The sequence below is a fragment of the Abramis brama genome, assembly GCF_963993115.1.
Source record: "Abramis brama genome assembly, chromosome: 9".
Classification (NCBI taxonomy): domain Eukaryota; kingdom Metazoa; phylum Chordata; class Actinopteri; order Cypriniformes; family Leuciscidae; genus Abramis; species Abramis brama.
In genome coordinates, this window is record NC_139971.1 from 18,684,360 (window position 1) to 18,693,789 (window position 9,430).

Consider the following 9,430-nt stretch of genomic DNA (forward strand, 5'->3'; position numbering starts at 1 on the left):
CCAAAGTCTAGTGGTTCCAAAAGTTTTTTAGAGTGTTGTACCCTAACAGATAATTTTTTATCAGGGTTAGGCAATTATATATATTTTTAAATGTTCAATAGAGAAATATGCAATGTATGATTTAAGTATTAAACTAAAAACATTAGGGAAGTCGCTGTCTTTATGATTGAGTCATTCGTTAATTTGGTAACGAAGCAAATGCCTGTATTTATTAATTGTTTATTAAATCGTTAACTCGAGTATTCAATGAAAGCTGTATAGTTCAGGAAACACTGATGTGTGCTGCAGTCCTGCTGTGGCTTTCATTTAAACTTCTTTCGTAAAAAATGTGTACAAAAACTTAGTGTAGATTTTATGTAGATAAGATAATGATTTGATGCAAATAGCAATCCATGCTTTAAACAGTTTAATGTAGCTACCCTCAGTTTAATTGATATTCTTAATTAATGTGCTGTATTCACTGAAACACAGGTACACACACAGTATTTAGATAGTCACTGGATTCACGGCTGCAAACGAAGCATTCAAGATCACAAAAAAGTTCAAACCTTTCATATATTATGTTTAAAATAATGACAGAATTCTTAGTATATATTGACTATAAGTAGCATTTTTGTATTTAATTAATTAAATCAATATAATAATAAAAATACATATATTTGTATTATCAATCTGAAGAGGCATAACATTTTTAAGAATGCGTTTAACATTTTTACAATGCGTCTCTAAAAACTTTAAAACAATTTTTTTTTTTTTTTTTACATTTTTATATATGCACATTGTAAGTAGACTGGCAGTTTATGTTTTAAAGTAAAATAATTTAATAATAAACAATTTCAAATACAAAACTCCTGTATACAGCCATGTTTAAGTGCTTTGCTCGAGGATATTGTAAAATACAGACTAGAAGGGGACTATAGACTTGGTAAACATCATTTTATTAATTCAATACACAAAAGAGGATTTAAACTACAGCCAAGAGAAACCAAACCAAAAAATAAATAAATTCTTAGCAAAGTTAAGACACTGATAATAAACGGGCTAATTATTTAGTATAAATACATAGAAATAACAATGAATTCACCAGACACAGGTGAGCATAATGAGCAAACTATGAAACAAATGAGAACACACTAAAAACATAGGCACCTCAGAAAACAGGAAATAAACATAAGTATAAACTCAGAAGCGATTGAATATTTTTTAATCAAAACACCAGTCCTAGAACAGAAATTAAGCATGATAGTTCCTGCAGTTCTGAAAGGCAGCTGTTCATGCCTAAATACAACATCACAACAGCCAGTGTGGTAGTGGGCAGAAAGACTAAGGTGGAGCAGAGCAAGGAAGACACTCAGTGGAGGAAGAGCCCATGGGTGAGTAGTGGAGGAAGAGACCAATGCAAAATCAATAGAGGTTGCCATGGTAGAAATGGCATAGTGAGATGCATTGATGGAGCTGAAGAAATGCAGGCTCGTGGTGGAGGTGGTGCAGACCAGTGTAGATCAGATGGAAGACCAAAGCGGAGTCAGGAAGGCTGGAGAACCATGGTGATACCACTTCGCTGGAGGGCCACGGCAGATGCAAATTGAGGTACAGCTGATGGGAGTAACAAAGGTGGTAGAGCTGGAGGGACGGACTACAGTGTTTTGGAGGGTGCAGGCAGAGTTAGTTGTTTTAACTAGAAGGTGACAGATGATGTGTAGTGTCCACATAGTCCTCCAACACACAAAAAAAACAAAATTGTGTTGTTTATTGCACTTTTATACGATGTTAAGCAGATTAACAAATAGTATGCAAATGACAATTGTATGCAAAACAGCAATTATAAATACTAAATATGCTTACATCAAGTCATTTTAAAGATGTTTTTGTTCAGTAAGAATGACAGAGCATGCGTTGATGGAGCCAGAGAGTTGGAGAATCAGTTTGATACCAGTGGACTAGATGACCAAGTGGACATGGAAGATGTGCAGGTTGAGGTGAAGCCAGTGGAAATGAGGATGATGGTGCAGTAGTACCCTGGTGCAGTGAAAGTCTATAGTGGAGCTGGATTATTGAAGGGTGCAGGCTGGAAGTCTTTGTTGTGGAACCAGGTGGATCACAGACCAGGGCTGAGTCTGAATGATGAGGGACCCCGTTGAAGCAGGCCATTGTAGAGCCAATGGAGTGAGAAGCCAAGGTGGAGACAAAGCAACAGAAATCAAAACATGAGCTGAAGAAACAGACAACTTTGAATACATAAGAGATAATAATGAACTAAAATAGACACAAGTATAAAAAAACTATAAATACTCACATCGTATTTAGTAGCATAGTTTTAGAGAAGTGTAGTCTTTTTGTTGTGCTGTGCATCAAATGGAGTGGGGGGTTTTCTCAAATAGATGAACAGAGGATCAGTTGTCTTGAACTAGAAGATGACAGATGACTTGGAGTTTCCTCATAGTCCTACAAAATAATAAAACCAAATGTTGTTGTTTGATGTAGTTTTATCCAACATAAGAAAATGTATGAATAATATGGTTATGAAAAGCACATTAAAAACAGTATTTAATGAACAATAAATATACTTACATCAAATCTCTGTGAAGATGATTCTTTGTTCAACAAGAAAGCTAGTAGATAGTAGATAGTAAACGATGAAATGTTCTCTTTTTAACAGGAGAAGGTCAGGTTGTTTTTGTTCAGATGAAGGATGAGATGGTAACATTTTTGAGCAGAGATTGAGAAATTCAGTTGTTCATAAGCTCCAGATTGTTTGTGGCTTCAAAAAGGTTTCTGCTAGGAAATGTGAAAGTAACACTACAGTTTTTGGCATCTTACATTAAAAACAATCAACAAAAAAAAATCACAATTTACTTAAAAAGAATAAATAAAAATCACCAGTATATAAAATGTATAAGGGTATCACATCACAGGGAATGAAACAGTGCTTTAAGTAAATCTACAAAGCTTCAAAGTACTCAGCATAAAATTTCCTGTATGGCGATATCAAAGAAAAACATAGCTAGTTCAGGAAAATCACATTATACGTCTCTAATTTACAATATATTTGATTTTGATGTCAAATTATCAGACATGACCGTTTATTTTAAAACATTTTAGAAAATAAAAAATGACCACTTGATAAACAGAAAATTGCTTGTTCTACTTACAAACTGACATAATTTTCAGCAAATTTAACTACTTTTGAATCTCTTGTTTAGAACTGATGCAAAAAATCTTGTGATGCCTGTTACTTAAAAATGTCAAGTAAATATGTCATTTGAATCCTAGAAACCTAAATACCTAATATGATGGTCTGGTCCCATAGTCCAAATGTCAAGCTACAACCATGCTATAAAGTAATAACACTAATGGGTGTGGTTTTGCATAATAGCCCAAATTTTCTGATTCAAGCTTAATAAAAATGTAGTGAGAAGGGGTAAAAAATTAAAAGGAAAAAAAAAGAGGAGACCTGGGTTGGTTGACACAATTTTAAATAAAACATTTAAATAGCCCCACCAAACAAATAAAAAAAATATTATATATATATATATAAAATATACAAATTACCCATTGTACTGATTTTGCAACAAATGTCTCAACAACAGAAAAACTGTTACATGGACAAAAAGTTATTGGCATTCTAAGACAACTGTTTTGATCATTGCCTTTAAGTCCAGTCTTGTAATTTTAGAGTCTATATCTATGTCTATAAATAAACATTATTTGCAGTTACTACCATGATTTTATCCCCCAATTCCTGCAGCATGTCGTACTCAAAATCCACTATGGATTATGGGGTTAATTGGCACAGTTTTACACTATAAAACAAATATATAAATATAATAACGCAAGTTAAACATTTTTGGAGTGGCCTCGTGCCTGACTCCTTGGCACAAATGCGTTGGTGAATTTAGATAACCTCAAGACAATCACGTGCTCAACAGTGGCAATAATTTATTCAAATGTGTGCCCTATAAACTTTTAGTGGTAATTTACACACCATGATGACCATGTTAAGGGTGAATCCGGGTTTCTATTTCGGAGAGGGAGTGTGAGAAATGGCTAATATATATCTAAGGAACATAGAAGGTGCACAAATTATCCATTCCTAGCTGCAAGTGAAAGTGATAAAAAAAACAAGTTTGGTTTACTCATAATTAAAAAGACATTCAGTACCTTGATGCCAATTTAAAAAGATTTAAAAATGTACCTTGTGCCAATCAACCCCTGTGCCAGCCAACCTCCAGTCTCCAGTACCTTACCCTCCCCTAGGGAGCCGCCTTGTCTATTGCCTCCCTACCCACCCCCTCCCCCAATGACAGGCGGAATCTTTACCACAAATTTTATCACAACAGTGAAATGAGTATTGCCTGATGAAAACTAAAGTAAGTTTGCACAACGTCAACACTTATACCTTCCATATCTTTAGTATAAACGTGATCTATTAATGTACCTGTTTCCGTGGTTGGATTTTGTACATTTTGACTGTATCCATGGGTTTCCATTAATTTCACAATTGTAGATGAAGTAAAGATGTCTTCATTAAAGTCTCCCATGATTATTTTCTGTCCTGGATGCCTTTCCACCTCTTCAATAACCTGTAATAGCTGCTGTCGAAACATGTCAGTTTTATATGAACTAGGCCTGTACAAAACCGCAGCAGTCAAATTGACATGTGGAACTGTAAAGTATAACCATTCTAAGTTACAGTTCTCAGGAGTGAAGACGTTACACTCAATTTTGTCAGAACAATATATTCCAACTCCTCCTCTCTGAAGTTTTAGATCAGTAAAAACAGCAGTACTGTTGTCATAACACTTAGCTCTTGGGTTGTGCTTGAACACAAATTCTGGTATTTCTGGTTCTTGTGCTTTATCCTCAGCATTTAGCCACGTTTCTGTCAAACAAATACAATCAGCATTCATTAGAGCTTTATGCACAAGAACATCCTGAAAGTGAGCTTTCAGACTTTGTACGTTAATCAGCGCTATTCTGAATGTGCCAAGTGATTTAGTGAAACTGTTGTCTTCCAAAGGGAATTTTGGCATATCTTTCAAGGCCAACTCAATTTTGTCATTACAGAATATAGCTGACTCTTTAAAGTCCTCAATTATTAGCCCACTGAGAGATCTTACACGGCTCAATGCAACATATGCTTGCCCTGCTGTAAAGATTTTCTTCAGTGATACAACAGCTTTATCTACTGTGAGTCCTTGCACTTTGTGAACTGTACATGCCCATGCTAATCTGAGAGGAAACTGACGCCTTATACCACCATCATTTGTGACTTGGTCTTCTTGTACTTCAATTACTGTTGAATTTTGTGAAAATCTCTGGCGCGTTTTAGATCTCTGAATTTTACCAACATTTGGATTATCAAACTCCACATGAATAGCTGATGGGAAATCATCATCATTGTTTCGACTTTCACTGATGTGGACAACTGTACCAAAAGCTCCATTGACAAGACCATCTGCAACATCAATATTTTTTTTTAACATGACCTTTGCTCCAATACCCAGGGAAACGCATGCAGACAAAGATGAGTTGAAAACTTTCGTATGAAATCCAACTTTACGTTCCATTCGTCCAGTTTTTGAATTTTTCACATAATCTTGAGCATGTATACTGATTGCCTCTGGACAACATTCATGAAGTCTTTCAATGTTGTATTTATCAACTTCGGCATTCGTAGCAAATATGTGAAGATCATTACAAGTCTCCCCTGTTTCACAGTTTTTCAACATAGCAATATCAGTACTGTCAAGAGGTTCATTTTTCTTTCGTACTCTGAGCCGATTTAACATTTCAGCAAAACTTGAATCTTGTTGTCGAACAACTTTAGTTAATTCAGCAAGTTCAAAGTTATTCTCCCATAGGTTTACTCCTTTTGCATCAGCATAGAGAGCTGTTCCTTTAACAGGCGGAAGCTGAAAATAATCTCCCACTGCAAGAATGCTCACTTTTCCAAAGAGAGAGTAGTCACCAGTTTGTTTTATTTGTCGCAACCTTCCGTGAATATATGACAAAAGACGATGGTCAACCATAGACACTTCATCCATAATCAAAATTTGCAAAGTACCCAGTTTTGTCCGTAAAGAGTTTATTTTGTCATCACTAAGAGGCTGATATGGCAGTCTGACATTTGCACCAATTGCAAATGTATGATGTAAAGTGGAAGCTCCGATGCTATATGCGGCAACTCCAGTAGATGCGCTCAAAAGTACAGTAATATCATCAGGATTCTCAGACAGCTGAGATAACAGTCTGGAAGACTCATACTGTATTGCCTTAATAAGATGACTTTTTCCTGTGCCTGCTCCACCAGTAAGAAATAATCGAAATGGTTCAGGGTTTTGTCCAAGTATTTTCTGTAGACACCAGTTTCGCACTTTGTAGAATACAGTAGACTGTTCCTCATTTAGTGACCTCAGTAAATGCAGTGCATCATCTCTTGGCATTGTAGTGTGGTTTGTCTCAATAGTACACACAGTTTGAGGATTTCCTGTAAGATCTGGAATAAGTTCTTGAGTGTCATCTTCATCAGGCAATACTTTATCCTTCATCAGTTCTATGCATTCATCACGTTGTTTTTCTGTTTCAGGACATATCTGGGCCCAAGCATCTTCTAAATCCACATCTTGCTCTAACAGCTGTTTAGCTCTGTCTATTTTGTCACTTTCCTTTTCAAACAATTCTCTGTTGCCATCAACAATGGATTTCACTTGTTTCACCTCACAACCACTTTGTGACACCAGTGTTGTAGAACTCCTCATATGTGTTATAGTTGGTCGGCTTCAGATCACAGTCATCGTAATATGGTAAGAAAAGCTGCAGCAATGAATGATAATATTTTTCTGGATCTTTAGTGGGTGAAAACCTTGGATACCTTACTACTGCAGGTTCAGTTCGTGTCCTTCGTTTTACATGGCCATTGTTATTATTGAGTTGAATTATTTCATTTTCATCTGTTTTGTTATGTGAAGAAACCTCTGATTTTGTCAGAACTCTGTACTCAGAACAAAAACTGGCAAGACATAGATTTTCAACTGGTTCTTTCTCTGGTCTGTTTTTGTACCTGTCAGTGAGACTTTTCATCCAAAAACTGCTTTCATCATCAGACTGGTCATTTTCCACTTTGTTTCGCAGCATGTTCAAAGGCAAACTCATCTTTACAGGATTTTGTCCTACCGGAATAAATTGTACTTTACGAGAACATTCCTTCAAATGCAAGCCTGTCAGTCTGTACACAGCCTCTTGAGCTGAGATTTCTCTGTTGTGCAGATAGACACTTCCCAACTGTTTTAATGATGCTTTAGCATCAAGATTTCCGTTCATAGCCTCGCTCTGAGTACGCTGAAGCAACAAACCCATCTCTTGTTCTGCTTTTGTGATGTAACTGATTATATAGACCACTACAGAAAAAGCATCTGTGACATACTGAATGTCCATATTTCCTTGCCACGCATGCAGTAAATCTCTGTTATACTGGTTTACCCAAACATCTTTTGGATTTCTTTTCAAGACAATACTTTTCTTTTTGGTACACCTGTTGTATGCTTTTTCAAAGATAGTTTGATTAATCCCAATAGATGAAAAAAAGGCATCAACCGAATCAAAATTGACATCAGAATTTAAAGCAGTTTTGACTTTATTTATAATTGCACTTGCTGTGTCATCGCCATCTTTACCTTTCAACTCATCTGCATTACTTGGTCTTGTAATAAACGTACGACTGGATGGTGGTCGTGGGAAATTAAATCTACAAACTGTATTTTTCTTCCGACATGTTTTTGAATGTCTTGTGCTGTGCTTCTGAACACTGTTCACTGTTTCGTAAAGTACAGTATCATTTTCTGGTGGTGTCTCACATGTGATGTAACTGTCAATGAACTCAGCAACCAGAGGATCATTGTCTGCGTCATTATCATTGAGCTTCGGAGCATCTTCCACCCAAAACAGGCAGTGAACATGAGGAGAACCACGCTGCTGAAATTCAACACGATAAAAGTAGTCTTTTATCTTGCCAATAGGCTTTGCTGGTGACATTATGACATTTTTTAGAAAACAGTGCCATCTGTGATCAAACATTCTTGCTGCAGTGACAGGATTTCGTCTTATGAGTCCACATTTTTCAGACCAGTCAAGCTCATCAACATTTATTTGTTTCCCCTCTTGCTTAATGATAGTGTTCATCATTTCAGGCCATCTCAGGTCAGCAGAACTAAACGATGCAAAGAAAGTCGGTATGCCTAGTTGTCTTATCAGGGCAAACAGATCTTTTTGCGTAGACATCCAATATGGAGGAGTTCCTCTTACTGGTCTTAAGAACTTATATCCTTCATCATAATTTAGTATTCTTTGCAAAGAATCAGAGTTTGTTAGCATATCTTGTGTAACCTTTAAGCTATTTTTTTCAGAGCCTTTTCTCAGTGCAATTGATACATTAGACACAATTTGATCAACTTCTGATATATATTGTGCATAAAAAATAAAGTCTGTGCTGTGTGCAAAACGTCCATCTGCATTTAGTATTCTTGCATTTAGGTATCGTGACAATGTGATTTTTTCCTGTCTTTCGTCATGAAATGTTGGACCACCAGTAGGATAGAGAACAGGGAAACACTTTGCCTCATTGTCTTTATCAGTTAGCAGCCTAACAGGACTGTTACCTTCACCTGGAGCAACATTTAGTACATCATGAAAATGTTGATCAATTATTTCTGAACCCAAATCAACAGGTTGTAGTGATGTGTCTGACAAAAGACCACTTTGTTCTTTAATATATGTTATATCTTCCTCTGAATCATCTCCAGCTCCATTATGATCATCATTTTTATCAGTTACATCTTGTTCCTCCATTTTAAAATCATCCTTGTCTGATTCATCAGTTGCATTCAAAGAGTTTACCCATTGCTCATTAAACTCAACATCATTATACCATTTATTATGTCTCATCAAATAAGACAGTGCATGTCTGACACAATCAGTGCTGACATATTTATATTCATAATGGCCTTTATATGTTAATTTCCGTTTCAGTTTTATTCTTATCATGTGGTCATCACATGCTTTACGTGGGAGAATATTTGAGACATCTGTGGTATTAACAGGAACACACACTACAGGTCCATGACAGCCATTCTGTTTTCCACGGGGAAGACAAAGCAACTTCATAAAAGGAATATTGCGCGCAATAAGATGTTCTTCCAATGAGTTCAGACCTTTTAGTTCTTTTGGAACGTCCACCAAATGCATGTTGTTGGCAACACTCTCTTCAGGCAATTTCCCACCAAGGATTTTACGATGGCATGTATAGCAAATCCACAATTTACAAGCCGGATTACCTGATAATTGGCATCTATTTTCACATTCAGTATTGCATTCATGTAAATACTTCAGTGTGATGCATCTTTCAGCCAAATCAATAATTTGTTGACCTCTG

The 9,430-nt window shown here is 36.1% G+C and overlaps 1 long non-coding RNA gene across 1 annotated transcript; it reads right to left on the reverse strand.

Moving 5' to 3' along the window:
- Positions 1-919: 919 nt before the first annotated feature.
- Positions 920-4,706, reverse strand: LOC311089699. The gene is made up of 4 exons (XR_014607743.1): positions 4,439-4,706; positions 2,572-2,775; positions 2,297-2,445; positions 920-2,117 (listed from the first exon to the last, which is right to left on the reverse strand). It is a non-coding gene; the product is annotated as an uncharacterized lncRNA (long non-coding RNA).
- Positions 4,707-9,430: the final 4,724 nt, after the last annotated feature.